Consider the following 20727-nt stretch of genomic DNA (forward strand, 5'->3'; position numbering starts at 1 on the left):
TGGATAGTTTATATTGAGGTGCTGTCCAGCATTCTAATACTCACATGCAGCTATGCTTTCTGGTGTATAAATGTAAGGATTCAACCCTGGGCAGTCCGGGATATTGGCTATGTATCCATGTGTCCTGGTCAAATCAAATCAAATCAACGATGGGTAAAGATGGGATCAATGCCATTTAAATTCTCAAGTGTGGAGGACCATGAAAAATCTGATTTACTCCTTTTATTCATTTATGGGACACGGGTGTCGCTGGCTGACCAGCATTTATTGCCCATCCCTAGTAGCTCTTGAAGGGTAATTGAGAATCAACCAAATTGCTGAGGCTCTCGAGTTAAGCCAGACCAGGTAAGGATGGCAGATTTCCTTCCCTAAAGGACATTAATGAACCAGATGGATTTTTCCAACAATCAACAATGGTTTCATGCTCATCAGTAGATTCTTAATTCCAAATATTTTTTATTGAACTCAAGTTCTACCACCTGCTGTGGTGGGATTCGAACCCAGGTCCCCAGAGTTTCTGGATTAATAGTCGAGCGATAATACCACTAGGCCATCACCTCCCTTCTAGGCAGGTCAGTTGTCCCCAGATGTCTGATTGACTCTGTCGGTGACCCAAAGGTAACCACAGTGAAACAGGGGAGTTGACTTGGAACGGCCACCTGTTGGAATCATGGAAATCTAGTGAGCTATAACGGTCTTGTTGTTCTCATACACTGCTCCGTCCGCATCACCACCATCACCAAGTAAAGGATTTGCATTTGCTTAGCAAACAGCCACATTAAAGAAACACTGACAAGTTTAATGATTGATAACTCACTCTGAAGTGGTTATCGCACAGGTAAGAGCAACAACCAGATCCCATAAACAGCAATGGGGTAAATGAGCAATTAAGAAAGTGGGTTAAATCCATAAGACCATGAGACCATTAGACATGGGAACAGAATAGGCCACTCGGCCCATCAAGTCTACTCTGCCATTCAAGGAGATCATGACTTATGTCATATGATACTCCTCAACTCTACTTTCCTGCCTTATCCCATCAGCCTTGATTCCCTTACCAATTAACAATCTGTCTATCTCATCCTTGAACATACTTAATGACTCAGCCTTTACGACCGTCTACGGTAAAGAATTCCACAGATTCACTATCCCCTGAGAGAAGAAATTCCTCCTCATCTCTGTCTTAAATGCGCGACCCCCTTACTCTGAGATTATGCTCTCTGGTCCTAGATTCTCCCACAAGGGGAAACAACCTCTCAGCATCTACCCTATCAAGGCCCCTGAGAATGATGACCATGAAACCATTGTCGATTGTCAGAAAAACCCATCTGGTTCACTAATATCCTTTAGGGAAGGAAATCTGCTGTCCTTACCTGGTCTGGCCTACATGTGACTCCAGAGCCACAGCAATGTGGTTGACTGTCAACTGCCCTCTGAAATGGCCTAGCCAGCCACTCAGGTCAAGGGCAATTAGGGATGGGCAACAAATGCTAGCCCAGCCAGCAACGCCCACATCCCATGAATGAAATAAGAGAAAACATCCTATATGTCTCAATAATGTCACTTCTCATTCTTCTAAATTCCACTCAGTGCAGGCCCAATCTACTCTACCTCTCCTCATAAGAAAATCCTTCCATACCTGGGATCAACCTAGTGAACTTTCAGTGGATTGCCTCCAATGTCAGTATATCTTTCCCTCGATATGGGGACCCAAAACTGTTCACAGTCACTGTGAGAATAGCTCAATCTTGTTCGACTGATACCATGGGATTTTTAACATTCACCTGAACCATAAAACAGGTTGACAGGGACTAAAGGTGGATTATTTGGTCATTATTTCATTGCTGGTTGTGGGATCTTGCTGGACACATTTTGGCTATTGGTGTTTCATACAAATATACAAGTTAGGAGCAGAATTGGGCCAATCAACCCCTTGAGCCTGCTCTACCATTCGGTAAGACCATGGCTGGCCCGATTGTAACCACATTCCTGCTTATCCCCAATAATCTTTCACGCCTAGTTAATCAAGAATCTATCTCACTCAGCCTTCAGCGACCCTGCTCGACAGACTTTTGAGGAGGAGCATTCCAGAGACTCGCCACCCTTTGTGAGAAAAAAATCCTCCTCAAACATGTCTTCAATGAGCCACCCCTTATTTTAAACTGTGATCCCGAGTTCTGGATTCTCCCACAAGAGGTAAAACATTCTCTCCACATTCACACTGTCAAGATCCCTCAGGGTCTTACATGTTTCAGTCAAGCCGCCTCTTACTCCTCTAAACTCCAAAGGATACAAGCCTAACCTCTCCACCCTTTCCTCATAAGATAGCCCACCCATTCCTGGTATTCGTCCAGCAATCCTTCTCTGGACTGCTTCTATCGCATTTACATCTTTCCTTAAATAAGGAGACCAATGCCGGACACAGTACTCCATTTTCCTGTAAAGCTGAAGCTCATCTTCCCTGCTGTTGTAATCGATTCCTGCAGTGATTGTCCCTTTAAGGATCAATCTGCAAAGTAAGTGTCAAATGACCAGGGAACCATTCGGGGAGCATGGTGGGGGAATCACCCTGATAAGCGCTGGCTTCTGTGCTCAGAGACATCGCAGGAGCTGATTGCAGCCACAAGGTTGTAAGCCTCTGTATGGTTTGAACCTGTGAATAAATGAGCTGCGTTTTCCTAAATTGGTGAACGAGCATTTTTTATAATTCCCCTCACAATAAACAAATAATTAATTTTCCTAATTATTTGCTGTACCTGCACATGAACCTTTTGTGATTCATGCACTCTGACGCCCAGATCCCTCTTCATTTCAGAACCCTGCCATCTCTCGCCATTTAGATACAATTGTGAAACCACTTTAAAATGACTTACTTGTCTGTAAAGCACATCGAGACACCCTGAGGACACAGGCCCCATTTAAATTCAAGTTCTTTCTTTCATTTGCTCTTTCTGAAGGAATCTATACTTTTAATTAAGCAGCAGAGAGAGTTTAAATTTCAGAGGTAAAATCAAATTTATGTATTAGTGTCACAAGTAGGCTTACATTAACACCGCAATGAAGGTACAGTGAAAATCCCCAAGTCGCCACACTCTGGCGCCTGTTCGGGTACACAGAGAGAATTTAGCACGGCCAATCCATCCAACCAGCACATTTTTCAGGCTGTGGGAGGAAACCAGAGCATCCAGAGGAAACCCACACAGACTCAAGGAGAACGTGCAGACTTCACACAGACAGTGACCCAAGCTGGGAATCGAACCCGGGTCCCTGGCTCTGTGAGACAGCAGTGCTAACCACTGTGCTACCATGCCACCCCAACTAGCAATTGTATGAATTCTAAAATGCTGGAATGGCGATTGCTGGAGTATGAACACAGATATGTTAATCTGTGAGATTACGAGATTTGACTTGCAAACTATACTGTCAGTTGGCTCCTCAAAAAACAATGATAAATTTTTATGAGTTACGTCACACCTCAAAAACAAACACGCTTTGTTCGGAAATGAGATAAACGTAGCTTCCTCCCACTCTTCAATTATTTATTTTCACAACCCAGAATCAGGAAACATAACACCTACTTCTGACCAGAAACTGCCTGACAATCTTCCTCTGTTGCTTCATCATAAAAGCATTGGCAGCTAATGGGAAACAAGCATTCAACTCAATATTTTTACATGAAGTATTCTAACAAATTATCAACCAAAATATTACTTTTTAAAATTTCAGTGGGTGTGGACATCGCTGGCTGGGGCAATATTTATTGCCCATTCCTAATTGCCCTTGAACTGAACCACTTGCTAGGCCAATTGAGGACATTGTAAGAGTAAACCACATTGCTGTGGGTCTGGAGTCACATGTAGGCTCACTCGCGTAAGAAGGTAGATTTCCTTTCCCAAAGGACATTAGTGAACATGATGGGTTTCTATGACAACCAGCAACGGTTTCATGATCATCAATAGTTTCTTAATTCCAGACTTCTATTGAATTCAAATTTCACCATTTGCCGTGGTGGGATTCAAATCCAGGTCCCCACCGGAGTATTACAAAAACAGAAAATGCTGCAAAATTTCAGTAGATCTGACAGCATCTGTGGAGAGAGAATAGAGCCAACATTTCATATCAGGCTCCGGAATTTTCCTGTCCCGCCCACCACAGGAATTGTAGCAGGCAGGACACGGACCATGCAAAGGTCCGTTGACCTCGGGTGGGATTTTCTGGCCTTGGGGGGAGCGTGGCTGGAAAATCTCACCCAAGATGTTTCAAATCCCTGCAGCTGCAGTAATTTGTCTTAATCCCCAGAGCATTACTCTGTGTCGCTAGATTACCAGTCCAGAGAACCACTTACCATTATTGTACTCAAAACAAATTGACCTGTGGTTACCCAATGCACAGGTTACAGATGTTTGCCATTTTTGAGCATTCAGGAGCTAGCACACATCACAGATCATAGAGGTTTACAGCATGGAAACAGGCCCTTCAGCCCAACTTGTCCATGCCGCCCCTTTTTTTAACCACTAAGCTAGTCCCAATTGCTTGCATTTGGCCCACATCCCTCTATACCAATCTTACCCATTTAACTGTCTAAAGGCATTTTAAAAGACAAAATTGTACCCGCCTCGACTACTACCTCTGGCAGCTTGTTCCAGACACTCACCACCCTCTGTATGAAAAAACTGCCCCTCTGAGCCTTTTTGTATCGCTCCCCTTCACCTTAAACCTATGCCCTCTAGTTTTAGACTCCTCTACCTTTGGGAGAAGATATTGACTTATCTATGCCCCTCATTATTTTATAGACCTCTATAAGATCACCCCTAAGTCTCCTACGCTCCAGAGAAAGAAGTCCCATAGAGTTCTCTGACATAAAGATGGGAATTTAACCTTTGATCCACTGAGGAGGTCTAGCAGAGCTCAGGGACCCCAGAAGACTGTGTTCGATTTCATCAACAGGTCCCCTCCTAGGGAGAGCCTCATTGATAGGCTTGGCTTTCAATCAGGTAGAAACACTGCAGACTCGATGGCCCCTGCCTAAAACTTAACAAAACAGCTGGGACAAAATCCCGGAGAACTGAGGCAAGCCTCCCTTGGTACCTTTCTTGGTCACTAGGTCTCGGAGTGACTTGAACCAGGAGCTCCTGGCGCAGAGGCAGGGTCACTATCACTGTGCCACAGGACCTCGTCACAGCAAATACTACAGTGAAAAACAATTCTCATTCATGAAAGTCCATTCAAAACATTTAAATCCCCTCAAGTGCTTAATCCCTTTACCAAATAGATTGAAAGGCCTCTTTATCTTCTTAATAATGAAAGAAGCCTTACATTTATATAGTGTCTCTCACAACAACTGAATGGCTCAATGTGCTTTATAGCCGCTGCAATACTTTTCAACTGTAGCTGTTATTGTAATTTGGAAATGCATCTGCCAATTTATACACAGCAGGCTCCCAGAAATGATAATAACCAGATCATCTGCTTTTGTGCTGTTGATTGAGGAATAAATATTGACCAGATCACTGGGAAAAACTACCCTGTTCCTCTTCCAAATCATGGCATGAGATCTTTTACAACTAGCAGTCAGATAGGGCCTTGGTTTAACATCACACCTTAAAGGCAGCACTCCCTCAGTTCAGCACTGGAGCATCTGCTTTGGTTTTTGTGCTCAAGTCCTGGGACAGGGTTATTTGTGTTTCTCGCAAGACCTTGACTAGGATGTTCCATCATAACAATGTCACAAGCATCCCTATTCCCACCCCAATGTCTACACATGTACACTTTTCAGGACAAACAATGGAGGAGAGTAACTCTCTTCATAGAATCCCTACAGTATAGAAGGAGGCCATTTGGCCCATCAAGACTACACTGATTCTCTGACAAAGCATGTTACCTAGGTCCCTTCCCCCACCCTGTCCCCGTAGCCCCATGCATTTACCGTAGCTAATCCACCTAACCTACTCATCTTTGGACTGTGGGAGAAAACCAGAGCACCCGGAAGAAACCCAAGCAGATGCAGGGAGAAAGAGCAAACTCCACACAGTCACCCAAAGCCATAATTGAACCCAGGTCTCTGGCGCTGTTAGGCAGCTGTGCTAACTGTGCCACCGTGCCACCCTCAAAGGTAATTGTGGAGCTCCAACATTTACGCTGGCACAACTATGCTGTCAACCACACCTCGTATCTCCTGTTTGGTTTTGTATTTTGCAGTTTTTACTCACATCAAGAGATGTTACAGAGACATTTCCAAAGCTACTTCTGTAGGATTCTTGCACTTGTGTAACAAATAATTTCTAAGATTATAATTGATATTCTAATAATTTCCATATTATGTTAGACAGCCTACCTGGAAGAGAGCTATTTCTTCCTTTCTCCATTTAGTAGCTGTCACTAATTTAACTGTGCATTCAGGGCATGATAAATTTCACTGCAAGGATGTAAGCCCCAACAATCATGCTAGACCATGACATCAGGATGTAAGAGAGTACAAAATGCCTCTCCAAATGTGTCTCATGTCATCAGTTGATGACACCCTGCCTTGGGCAACAGACTGGTATTAATGAAGACTAAAATAGCTTCAATTTGTATGCAACAGGGAAATACACAATGGAACCTTCGTAAAGAACAAAAAAGCATCTAAAGATTTCCAAACCACAAAACCTGACGCAACAGAACACAGCATTCCCACTCCAAATCCATCATATTGGCACACTGCAGGTGGAGAGATCTGTTTTGTTATCAATTTCATATCCACTGCCATCATCCCAAGTTTAAGTTTATGTTTATCTATCAGTGTCACAAGTAGTCTTACATTAACACTGCAATAAAGTTAATGTGAAAATCCCCTAGTCGCCACATTCTGGCGCCTGTTCGGGTACACTGAGGGAGAATTTAGCATGGCCAATGCACCTAACCAGCACGTCTTTCGGACTGTGGGAGGAAACCGGAGCACCCGCAGGAAACTCACACGGACACGGGGAAATGTGCAGACTCCGCGCAGTGACCCCACTCGGGAATCAAACCCAGGTCCCTAGCGCTGTGAGGCATCAGTGCTAACCGCTGTGCCGCTGAACCACCATGCTGCCCCAAGGGTTGGATGGGCAGTTGACTTAACAAGAGCACTGAAAGTTTGTGTGGAGTAAACAAGCTGTTTCAAACTATTAAAATGTTGGATATACACCAAGAAATAGTTAAAAAAAAACTTCAAGGCTAACCCTCTCTAGCTTCAGATAAAATAGCAGCTGAAGGAAACAAGAATGATTTCACTTCTTTAAAAAAAGGAAGAAATTAAGATATATTTAATCTTCTGCACATTGGGGCTGGTTCCTTTAAGGTGATGTTGTTGGTGCTGGGAATGTGAAACTTGCACTTCCTTATAATAATACCACATTACGTTTATATAGTATCTTAAATGTAAAAAAATCACCAATGGGTAGATGAGAAGCAGCGCAAAATCAGAAGAAGGTTTCAAGGAGGTAACCAAGTGCATGGTTTTCAAATGAGACATTAAACTGGGAACTTATCTGCTCTCTGGTGGATGTGTAAAATCCCATGTTTGCTATTTGTTAGAAGAGCCAGATCCTGGACAACATTTATCTTCAAACCTAGTCTTAAAAATGATGATCTGGCCATTAATGTCTTTGCTCTTTGCGGGATCTCGCTGTGTGCAAATGAGCTGCTATTAGCAGTGATTAGACTTTGAAAGAAGCGCATTGGTTGCAAAGTGTCGTCCATGCAACTATTCATTCATGGAGTAAAGGTGTAGGCTTTGTGGGTTTTGAAGGTACAGGATGACGCAGCACGCTAGAGAAATTTAGGAAGAGAATCCCAAAGCAGAGGGCCATTATAACAGAGGTGCTGGCATTGAAAGTACAGCCAGGAGATTGGGGAGTACATGACTCTGACCTAGAAGAGTTGAGTGCACCACCTGAGATATTGAGAAGACTGCAGATGTAAGATGGAAAATGCCCGCAAGCAAATCTGTAAATGGGAATGAGGGTTTTGACACAAACACATCGAGAATGGGGAGCCAGAGGAGCATTGAGGTGAGCTCAAATTTCCACACAATGCAACACAAGTGACAGAATCATTTATGGATGAGTTTGACGGCATCAATCTGAGGAGGCCAAGGGGAGGAACTTTGCAAAGACCGAACGAGGAAGTGACAAAGTGTGAAAGAGGGTATTTGAGCTTAGTTGATGCCAGGGGCAGACAACCTTTTAGTGGTGGAAATAGGCATCTTTGGACACTGAGATCCCCTCAAAGTTTATACACAATGTTAAACTTAGATGTTAGCATTTAGAATTGCTGCCTAATCTGGAAAATTCCCCAGTTTGAAAGATGCTTCCGATCAGAAGAGTACAGCTGAGAGTTCAGGCACTGTTTCCCGCTGTCAACTCTATCCTTAAAAATAAATGGTGGCATCCAAAGGGAAATAAAATGGCAACCCATGAAAAGATGAGTAAAAAAGCTGACATTGATCCAGCAAAATAAACACAAGAAGATGGTCCAGTTGTGAGACTTGCATCAATGGCCTCTTGTGGGTATCATGATGTGGAGATGCCGGCGTTGGACTGGGGTAAACACAGTAAGAAGTTTAACAACACCAGGTTAAAGTCCAACAGGTTTATTTGGTAGCAAAAGCCACACAAGCTTTCGGAGCTCCAAGCCCCTTCTTCAGGTGAGTCAGGTGACGCATCTTTGGAGCGTGGGAGGAAACCAGAGCACCCGGAGGAAACCCACGCAGACATGGGGAGAAAGTGCAAACTCCACACAGACAGTGACCCGAGGCCAGAATTGAACCCGGGTCCCTGGCGCTGAGAGGCCACTGTGCCACCATGCCACCCCATGATCAATTAAGAAAATATTAAAGCTACCAAAACTCACTCGATACCTCAATACGCAAATTTAGTTTTTAACACTAAAATTAGTAAAAGGTGGAACCTATTACCTAAACTCATCAGAAACAAAATGTTGCTACATCCTGCCTGTATTCAAACTGCTGTGATGAAATTCCTCTCTGCAAAATACTAAATAGACATTTTCATTGGACTGGAGTTGTGTTTCATTTCATTGTCATTGCCCTATGTTGGAATGGGTTTAGCACAAGCACCCTTTAAAAAGGATGATGAGAATTTCCGGCCTAAATTTTCCAGTCCTACCTACTGCGGGAATCGTCACAGGCAGGACGGAAAATCTGACAGATGAGCAAAAGGCCCTCTGACTTCGGGTGGGAATTTCCAGTGCTGTGGAAGGCGGGACCGGAAACTCCCACCAAAAGAGCCAGCCATTCAGCCCATCAAGCCTGTCCTCCTATTCAGTGAGGTTATGGTTCACCTGGATCTAAACTCCATCCACCTGCCTTGGCTCAGCGATTGAGACTGACCCGAATTTACCTTGCATTGTAAAAATATATACGATTGCAAGTGGCCCCACAGGAATTCCTTTAGTGTGATAGCACGTTGATTAATCGCATCTCATTCATGAACAGACAAGCTGCACAGACTGAAAAAGAAAATACCACTAGCTCTTAATTGGGCTAAAATATTTGCCCCAGGCTATGAAAGTAACCATCGTTTTACTTTGATACATTTCGACCATTGCCCTGTGATATGGGACGAGCTTAGTAATAAAAACTGGGCGGTCTGGACAAGTTGGGCCAAAGGGCCTATTTCCATGCTGTACACCTCTATGACTCTATGTTGCACAAAATGCAGTCCAAGATGGTTATCGTTGGAGCTTTGTTTGAATACAGCACAGTTCTGCATTACCTCACCACCTTTAGAACTGAATTATTGCAACAGTTCAAATCATAGAAGTAAACAGCAACCAAAGGAGAGCAGCTGATCCAAGTCAGTTCCAGGTATTTACATAGTTGTTTCAATTGCTTCATTGCTCCACTTGTTGCTGGTCCATGTTCCAGCCGCACCAACTGACAGCGCATCTCATCAGCTGTGAACGCCCTTGGCTCCTTAGTGTTCTCCTTCCCTTCCCATCGAGCTCCGTCACTCAGCCTAATCCCAATGAATGATATAACAAATGGAGATCCACTTCCCCTCCGAGTGATTCACTTGATGCGTGCATGACTCAACAACAATAACTTGCAGAGAAATATTGTTTTTTAGTGAAACATTCCAAGGCGCTTCGGGTTACCAAATGGAAATGTCACACTGAGCCACACATGGAGATTTCAGACAGATACCCAGAAGCTCGGCCAAAGAGGTAAGTCATAGAAACTTTCAAAACTTGCAAAGTTCTTCAGGGACTCAACAGGATGAATGCCAAGAGGGTGTTTCTCCTGGTTGTGCTGGAGGTGGGGCGTTGGGGGGGGTGGGGTTTGGTAGGCAAAACCGGGGACGCAGGCAACGATTCTCCAACCACGCCGTGCCATTAAGTTTAAGTTTACAAGTTTATTTATTCGTGTCACAAGTAGGCTTATATTAACACTAATTAAATTACTGTGAAAATCAAAGAATTGAATCCCTACAGTGCAGAAGGAGGTAATTTGGCATGTCAAGTCCAATCCCACACAGGCCCTCTTCCTGTAATGCCATATATTTACTCTGCCAATCCCCCTGACACCAGAATCAATTTAACATGGCCAATCAACCTAACCTGCATATTTTTTGAAGTGTGGGAGGAAACTGGAGCATCCGGAGGAAACCCATGCAGACACGGGGAGAATGTGCAAACTCCACACAGACAGTGACCCGAGGCTGGAATTTAACCCGGGTCCCTGACACTGTGAGGCAGCAGTGCTAACCACTGTGCCACTGTGCCACGCCAGTCCTGGAGAATAGTGTGTGGGCCTAAAAGTCATTTTGCACCTGGCACCAAATAGTTTCGAGTATCCTGGCCCCATCCTAATGGTACGAACCGGTTCATGCCCAGAAAGGACGTGAGGCCGATTGGCATATCTGAAGTAGTATTTAAATATGTAGAGCCCATTTGAATCCCAGCACACAGAATTTGCCAGCCTTCAGGCGTGGCGCGATAACAGCAAGAATCACTACTGGTCTCCACGAGCGAAGACCAGTCAAGATGGTCATACTGGGGGAGCTAGGAGGCCACTGAAGCCGGTGAGTGGTTGGGGGCATGGCCGGGTGGTGCCCATCACGCAGTGTCCACCTGGCGGGGTCGCCTGGGACACTGTCACTGCCCGGCAATGGCCAGAGGACAGCCCAGCACTGCCAAGTTGGGCACCACCAGTATGCTAGAGGCAGTGCCCAGGGAGTGGGGCCTAAGTGGAGGTGGGCCCTGAGTGGAGACTATGACAGAGGCGGGGGGGAGGGGGGGGGGCTATGGGGTGATGTTGGGGGACCCATCAGGAAGGTCCCATTGCCGGCGACCTGTGTCGGAAGGAGGTGGGGGGGGGGGAAATAGGGGGGGGAATAGGGGGGAATGGGGGGGGGGGTGACATGCTGTCAATAGAAGGGTGGGGGAGGGCTGATATCCATGGGGTTAGAGAGAGGGTCTCCCAGTGTACCATGAGATCAGGCCGCCCTTGCGGAACGGTGCCTGAGCACCCTGAAGCCAGGCTCACCAGCGTGTTTAGGCTGAGCCCACCCTAGTACTGGTACAAAGCTCCCAAATCTCCAAAAAAAGTGACTGAGTGTGGGAGGATTGCGGTGCAGCGTGCACCCGAGGGACCGGCGTGGATCACTCCATTATTCTCGCCGTCATGAGACTTGTCATTTTTGGGGGAATTTTCCCCACAATCTCTGAATAAAGGTCATTTAGAACAGAAATGAGGCAGAATATCTCCACTCCGAACTTAGCGAATCTTTGGAATTCTCTATCCCAGAGGGCTCAGAATGTTCAAGAAAAAGATCAATAGATTCCTAGCTCGATACCAATGACATTAAGGGCTATGGGGATAGCTTGGGGAAATGGCAATGTGGTAAGTGATCAGCCATGATCCTACTGAATGATGGAGCAGGCTCGAGGGGCCAAATGGTCTACTCCTGCTCCTATGTTCCTCTTTTTTTAGCAGCAACAGAAAAGGAGACAAGAGAGGTGGAGTGGTTTTGCGAGGGAATTTCAGCATTTGGGCCTAAACGGCTAAAGACATGGCTGTCAACGATGACACAAAGGAAATGAAGGATGCATAAGGGGCCAGAGATGGAGGTAGGTAGCATTCCGGCAAGGTTGTAGGGGTCAAAGAGATAGGGAGGAGTGAGGGCACTCACTGAGAGACAAATCATGCCACATCTCAGCTTTGATCTCCTGTCACTGCTGAGGTGGCTGCTCTGGGATAAACAGACGCTGGAACCAGCCTCAGCACTGCTGAGCTAGCGAGGAGAATAATTAGCCATTTCTGACTGCTATCCAGTGATCCTGCTGGAGGGCACAAACGTGTGAATTTCAAGTGAGGACTAGACTGTGCCCACCTGTGGTGACTCACATGGTTGAACAGTCTGCCAACACACATAAAGAATCGTTACTTGGGCCAAGTACGATATGGTAACTAACGCCCATGAAACATATCTTAGCAACACCTCAGGGACATAGGGAAAAGATGAAAGTTAACATCAATGAAGTATTCAATGATTCTAAACATATCCAAAGATGTGCAGGTTAGTTGATTGGCCATGCTAAATTGCTCCTTAGTGTCAGGGGGACTAGCAGGGCAAATACGTGGAGTTGCGGGGATAGGGCCTGGGTGGGATTGTTGTCGGTGCAGGCTCGATGGGCCGAATGACCTCCTTCTGTAGGGATTCTATGACCCTAAGCCTGCCCGAAACACTGACCTCACATTTGCCAAATAAAAACTATTTGCTAAATGCTGAAAATTGGAAATAAAAGCAGAAAATGCTGCAAAAACCTATAGCAGTGCAGGTAGAATCTGTGAAAAGGAGAATTAAGTTAATGTTTCAAGTTAGTGATTTATAATCAGAACTCTGATCTGAGACATTAACTCTATTTCTCTCTCCTCAAATGCTGCCAGATGTGCTGTGTATCGCCAGCAATTTCAGTTTTTTAATACTGATCTTAGACACATTCACCAATGATTCGATACAAAATCCCCATCACGGTATCTTCAAACCTGGGGGGTTTCTGGTTCATATCCTGAGTATATATAGAAGGGTCCAAAGGGAACAGAAAACCAGAAATGATACCCAAACAAATTATGTCCAAAAATAATTCAACTGCATTTTCGAGGTTACAACAGCTTGCTCTTTTTAAAGTGATGGGATATTTGTCTCAAAGGACTAACATTTTTCCTTTGTTACAGGTTTCCCACTCACTGTTATGAATTGATCCAAACCTGATAGAACAGAAGACAAAAGCGATTTTGAAATTGGCAGAGAGTTCCAAGCAGTAAGTGAACTTACCCCAAAGTAAACTTGTCAAACATGTTAAAGGCAGAGGATGGAAATTCTTGTGGATTTGTGTACAGAAGCAAAAAGCTTTGAAATTGCTACCCTTCTCTCGGGTGTGCAGTTCAGACATATATCCCACCTAATTGGCGACAGTGAGTGGCACGGTGGCACAGTGGTTAGCACTGTTGCTTCACAGCGCCAGGGACCTGGGTCTGATTCCCAGCTTGGGTCACTTGTCTGTGTGGACTCTGCACGTTCTCCCCATGTCTGCGTGGGTTTCCTCCGGGTGCTCCGGTTTCCTCCCACATTCTGAAAAATGTGCTGGTTAGGTGCATTGATCCGAACAGGTGTCGGACTGTGGCGACTAGGGGAATTTCACAGTAACTTTTTTGCATTGTTAATGTAAGCCTTACTTGTTACTAATAAATTACTTTATTCAATAAGTGCATTGTGCATATGCAGATAGCTGCAGAATTACTTGTATTATAAAAATGTACTTAACCATGCCTATGAAGAGAAAATGTATTATCTTTTCTCTTTTATTAATCTTTTCATTAATTTTATTTGCTACTGTAGAGCGTGCACTCACTTATTAAAAGTTTTTGGGTGGAATTTTCTAAATCCCCTCACCCCTGCCATAGAGGAGGCATCCCACCATTGGCTGCTGGTGGGATCTTCTGGTCTCGGTACTCTCAATGGGTTTACCCGTTGCTCGCCGCGGGTACAGGGTCACCATCAGCAGGACTGGAATATCTCACTGGCAAGAATAGCTGGAAGATTTCAGTCCTTATAACTGGAATGTCTGGGTCTTAGTACATACATTTTTAATGATACCTGTTTTGTAAAACAATCGGGGAGGCAGTGACTTGGTAGTATTATCACTGGACTAATAATCCGGAGGCCAAGGGAAATGCTCTGGGGACCCGGTTTCGAATCCCACCACAGCATAAATCTGGAATTAAAAGTCTAATGATGACCATGAAACCATTGTCGATTGTCGTAAAAACCCATCTGGCTCAGTAACGTTCTTTAGGGAAGGAAATCTGCCGTCCTTACCTGGTCTGGCCTACATGCAACTCCAGATCCACAGCAATGTGGCTGACTTTCAAATGCCCTCCGCAATGGAGGGCAGTTGGTTACGCTCAATAAATGCTGCGCCCTGCCAGCGACACTTACCTCCTGTGAATGAATAAAAACAAATGCTGGTCTGGCCCGTCACTACTTTCATAAGAAGAAGTTTGGCCCTTTGGATCATTTGAGTTTGATATCCCTGGGCCACATGAATGACAGAGCTGGGCTCAGGGCCTGTTCCTATGTACGCCATCAGGGAAAAGTAACTTTGAAGCATCTCCATGGATACCAGTCTGACTGGGATACTGACTGAATATTACTGAAGCACTTGCAGTTAATGACTGCCATTTAATACAGCTGCTTCGGGGGTTATCAACAGTTATCAGCTGACTTTACTGATTAGATTTTCAGTAGCATTCATTATTTCAATAGAAATATTATGAGAAGCAGGAAAAGTGTGTCTTAAATCATTGCTTCTTGCACTGTGATTTTAAAGAGTACCAAAACATCTTTAATATTTAATTTCCACATAAAATCCCACATTGATTTTCCGTTCTATTTTGATGAGGGTGGTTATAATGCAGTCTAAGAGGATCTATAGCATTTTTAACATAAAATTATCAAAGAATCCCTACAGTGCAGGAGGAGGCCATTTGGCCCATTGAGTCTGCACCGACCACAATCCCACCCAGGCCCTATTTCCATAGCCCCACACATTTACCCTGCTAATCCCCCTGACACGAGAGGCAATTTAGCAAGGCCAATCAACCTAACCCGCACATCTTTGGACTGTGGGAGCACCTGGAGCACCCGGAGGAAACCCACGCAGACACGAGGGGAAAGTGCAAACTCCACAAAGACAGTGAGCAAGGCCGGAACCGAGCCTGGGTCCCTGGTGCTGTGAGGCAGCAGTGATAACCACTGTGCCATCCTAATATAGTATTTACCTTCCTAGTCCCCCTGACACTAAGGGGCAATTTAGCATGGCCAATCAACCTAACCTGCATATCTTTTGGACTGTGGGAGGAAACTGGAGCACCTGGAGGAAACCGACACAGACATGGGGAAAATGTGCAATCTCCATATAGACAGTGACCCGGAGCCAAAATTGAACCCAGGTCCCTGGCGCTGAGAGGCAACAGTGCCAACCACTGTGCCACCGTGCAAGAATAATCCATAAACAAATTTGGCAGAGCTATGATCCTTTTTAAACCACAGTATCTATCACAATTAGAACACCCTTTTACACCTTGCCGATGGGGATCAGACCAGAGAAGAAATATTACATTCAAAAAGTCGAATATTTTACAATCACAAACAAGATCGAGAAGGTCAAATATCCAATGATACATAATTTGCTTAAATTGCTGGAACCACAGAAAATATCATCTGCAAAGCACAACAAACCAAGGACTGAATAATGATTGTAAAATGTTGGAGATTGGAAATATGTATCTAGAATTTTCCATCAAGATATTACATAGATTGCAGATATTCTGTGGAAGCATTGAGTGGATCATAGAATCCCTGCAGTCCAGAAGGAGGCCATTCGGCCCATCAAGTCTGCACCAACTCTCCAACAGAGCATTTTACCCAGGCGCACCCCCGCCCTATCCCCCACAACCCCAGTCATTTACTCCTCTAATTCCCCCTAAGCCGACACATCTTGGGACACAAAGGGGTAAATTAGCATGGCCAATCCACCTAACTTACACATTTGGATTGGAAACCGGAGCACCTGGACGAAACCCACACAGACACTGGGAGAAAGTGCAAACAGTCATCCGAGACCAGGAATCGAACCCGGGTCTCTGGCACTGTGAGGCAGCAGTGCTAACCACTGTGTCACCTGTGCTACATTGAATAGAACAAAGGGCTTTTGGTCAAGCTACAAGTTGGTTTAAATGGCCAAATCTAGGAAGTGTTTCAAGATGGCAAGCTCTTTGTGGAAGGTATATTCTCACTTCCGTAACCCTGTTCTGTTAGGTATCTTAGCAATCAGGCATTTTAATTTGCAGCAATGATAACTGGATTTCAACAGCATTGCTGCAATACATTTGAATTTAAAGTGTTTGTTTCCAGTGTTCTCTTTTACTCTTCAGTCAGTGATGATTCATGGGCTTTGATTCCAGTTGCACCAACAACATTCCTGTACCTCACCCAAATGCTAATTATTCATCTGTGAGCCCAAAGAGGTGATTGTCAGTAGACTATTGGATCACAGAGGGCATCACAACCAAATCCAATCCTCCTCCATACACAATTCCAGCAGGGAGTGTCTGCTTGGTTTCCTCTCCACCCCACTTCCTAGAGCCACCCCGAACTTTACTCCTGCTATCAGTTACTGAGCATAGTCCGGAAATTGAATACTCTTCTATAAGATTTAGTGCTACACTGAATGGTGTTTTTATTTACCAAGTGTTGTGACTCACTCCAATCTGGCAATAATTTCTTCCCTTTTTACATAATGGGTTAAAAAAGCATTGCCTCACAAAACATAGACTTGAAGAGTTAATATAATATTATGAGGCAGTCACCACTCTAACATTGCTTAAGAGATACTAGCAGGGCAGCACGGTGGTTAGCACTGCTTCCTCACAGCACCAGGGATCTAGGTTCGATTCGCGGCTTGGGTCGCTGTCTGTGTGGAGCTTGCGCATTCTCCCTGTGTCTGCATGAGTTTCCTCTGGGCGCTGTGGTTTCCTCCCACAGTCCAAAGATGTGCAGATTATGTGAATTGGCCATGCTAAATTCTCCCTCACTGTACCCGAACATGCCACGGAGTGTGGCAACTAGGGGATTTTCACAGTAATTTCATTGCAGTGTGAATGTAAGCCTACTTGTGACTAATAAATAAACTTTAAATAAACAGGATAAAGACTCTGCACATTTCATACTAGACAATGCAGCTATTTGGAGAAATTCGCTTTTGAATAGAGACAAAAAGTAAATTTGATCAGACCTTGAGCAGATATCAGGTCATATTAGAATCACCGTCCTTTCAGATCTCATCACTGTTATATTTAACCTTCCCCTTTCGAGTATATTCAAACTAAAGTTCATTTATTAGTGTCATGAGTAGGCTTACATTAACACTGATTTGAATTGATTTATTGTCACATGTATTAATATACAGTGAAAAGTATTGTTTCTTGCATGCTATACAGACAAAGCATACCATTCATAGAGAAGGAATGTAGTGTTACAGTCACTGTAACTGCAATGAAGTTACTGTGAAAATCCCCTAGTCCCCACATTCTGGTGGGATCAGGCGGGTAAGTGGAACTGATCCACTTCAGATCAGCCATGATCTTATTGAATGGCGGGGCAGGCTCGAGGGGCTAGATGGCCTACTCCTGCTCCTATTTCTTATGTTCTTATGTTCTTATGGTGCCTGTTCGGGGACACTGAGGGACAATTTAGCACGGCCAATGCACCTAACCAGCACGTCTTTCAAACTGTGGAAGGAAACCTGAGCACCCAGAGGAAACCCATGCAGACACGGGGAGAACATGCAGACTTTGCACAGACAGTGACCCAAGCCGGGAATCAAACCCGGTCCCTGGAGCTGTGAGGCAGCAGTGCTAACCACTGTGCCAAATTAGCAACTAAACTATAACCCCTAATTCCCTTACCGATCAGGAATCCATCTATCCGTGATTTAAACATATTCAACGAGGTAGCCTCCACCACTTCAGTGGGCAGAGAATTCCAGAGATTCACCACCCTCTGAGAGAAGAAGTTCCTCCTCAACTCTGTCCTAAACCGACCCCCCTTTATTTTGAGGCTGTGCCCTCTAGTTCTAGTTTCCTTTCTAAGTGGAAAGAATCTCTCCACCTCTACCCTATCCAGCCCCTTCATTATCTTATAGGTCTCTATAAGATCCCCCCTCAGCCTTCTAAATTCCAACGAATACAAACCCAATCTGCTCAGTCTCTCCTCATAATCAACACCCCTCATCTCTGGTATCAACCTGGTGAACCTTCTCTGCACTCCCTCCAAGGCCAATATATCCTTCCGCAAATAAGGGGACCAATACTGCGCACAGTATTCCAGCTGCGGCCTCACCAATGCCCTGTACAGATGCAGCAAGACATCTCTGCTTTTATATTCTGTCCCCCTTGCGATATAGGCCAACATCCCATTTGCCTTCTTGATCACCTGTTGCACCTGCAGACTGGGTTTTGCGTCTCATGCACAACGACCCCCAGGTCCCTCTGCACAGCAGCATGTTGTAATTTATTTCCATTTAGATAATAATCCACGATCGTTTTTTTTTAACGCGTGTTGCCTGTATTTTTACACTTTATGCGAACATGAACTATTCTGCCTATGCAGGATACATCATTCGGTTGAAATACCGTTAAAAAAATGATACCTGGATCAGATGGCACTTCTGAGTGACACCAAACCGACTGAAGGAATATCATGGGGGTGGAGTGACAATCTCTCAGGCCGGTAGGAAAATGTGTCTACTTGGATGGATGGCGTTCTTAACTGCTCCAAAACTCTGAATGGGCTTGCAACCTGTGTGGCTTGCTCTGAGGATAGATGTCACGCCTAACATGATGTTGGTTCTTTAGTCAGCACTTGAACCTTTAAATTAGATCATGTTGGAAGCGCTTCCACGATCGTTTTTTTTTAACGCGCATTGCCTGTATTTTTACACTTTATGCGAACATGAACTGTCAGTGTGGAGACGGCAACCTTCAGTACAATCCATGTTCATGACGTGTTAAGGCGTTCACACTGAAGATTTAATTATTGTCGATGCTATTACCGTGAATTGGCAACAAGATATTGCAGAGCAATTCATGTATGGATTGGAAACTGAAAATGCACAAAATCGTTGTATTTCTTTTGTTTTAAAAATGCTAAATTGTTTTTTTTGCAATATATAAATTATGCAGTAAGCTAAAGTATGGAAATATAATGCTCATTTGTAACCATCTTTAACCTACACTAGCCATTTCTGGGTGACCTGATTAAGCAGCGCTATCGGCTTGTTTTGAATTCAACTGGGCTCCTGGAACCTAACTTCCAGCACTGCCCTATTTACTGTAAATTTATATACCAACCCATCACAGGGCAGTGCGGAAACACTTCCTCAAGCACTTTCAAACCTCTTATATTTGAATCCGCGGTCTAAACAATGAACGTCACCCCGAGATTACAAAAATAATGCATGTATTATTTTCAAACTTTAAAAAAAATAAGAGAGATTGCTTCTCCAGTAAGTCTTGAATACAAAACAACCTTGGGTAAAAAGGGCTGGCGAATTGTAAATAATTAACCTTCGATCCAAAGAAATCAAACGTGTTTTTACCTGAAGCTGCTGCTTGGACATGAATCTTCACCTTTCAGAGAGGGCTGCGCTCAAACGCTTCAGTCCACCAAACAGGTTCATCTGAACGTGGCTGGAATTCCTGCATATTCTCCTCCCTGGGGAATGTTTCTGGTCGGAGTGCCCTTGAATGTTGATGTAACCTCCCAGCGGGGTGGGGTGTCCCCTGGCAGGTCTGTGTGGTGTCTTGACTGGGCGATGGTCTTTAATGGCATGCCCCAGCCGACCCACGTATCTGCCTCTCTCTGCCTCTCCCTCTGTCTCTCGCTTCGCTTTCTCTCTGCGGGTCAGAACTTGTTCTCAGCCGCTCTCTCTCTCTCTCTCTCCCCTTTGCTGTTCGCCTCTGGCTTCCTGTTGAAATTGAATCTCTCAAACTTCCTCAGTCGCCGAGTTTCAGTCTCATTCTGACAAGGGGGGACTCTATCTGCAATTCTGCAAACTGGAAAATTAATTTTAAGATTAACAATGAAAAAAAAATCAGTTTCGTTTTTATTGTAAAAGTGTTTCAATAATATAAAACAGTCATGTTTACAATAAGCATAATTAACTGTAATTAATTATATGTTTGCTGTAGGAAGGATGTTTTTAAACTGGAAAGGGTGCAGAAAAGATTTACAAGGATGTTACCGGGACGGGAAGGTTTGAATTATGAGAGGCTGGGACATTTTTCTCTGGAACATAGGAGGATGAGAGGTGACCTTATTTAAATTGTATTTATTAGTGTCACAAGTAGGCTTACATTAACTTAGCAATGAAGTTACTGTGAAAATCCCCTAGTCGCCACACTCCAGCGCCTGTTCAGGTACACTGAGGGAGAATTTAGCATGGCCAATGCACCTGCCCAGCATGCCTTTCGGAGGAAACCAGAGCACCTAGAGGAAACCCACATAGACACGGGGAGAACGTGCTGACTCCTCACAACAGTACCCTGGGCCAGGAATCGAACCCGGGTCCCAGGGGCTGTGAGGCAGCAGTGCTAACCACTGTGCCACCGCGTCAACC

At 44.5% G+C, this 20727-nt stretch overlaps 1 protein-coding gene across 1 annotated transcript in view; it reads right to left on the reverse strand.

Annotated features, from left to right (window-relative positions):
- LOC144500606 (rho GTPase-activating protein 27-like) overlaps window positions 1-20007 on the reverse strand; it is a 225849-nt gene extending 205842 nt beyond the window's left edge. Inside the window, exon 1 of the mRNA XM_078223802.1 lies at window positions 19708-20007. The gene's annotated coding sequence lies outside the window, so the exon portion shown is untranslated. The remainder of the gene's footprint in view (window positions 1-19707) is intronic.
- Between the last annotated feature and the right edge of the window lie 720 nt (window positions 20008-20727).

The sequence above is a fragment of the Mustelus asterias genome, chromosome 11, assembly GCF_964213995.1.
Source record: "Mustelus asterias chromosome 11, sMusAst1.hap1.1, whole genome shotgun sequence".
In the NCBI taxonomy this organism is placed as follows: Eukaryota; Metazoa; Chordata; class Chondrichthyes; order Carcharhiniformes; family Triakidae; genus Mustelus; species Mustelus asterias.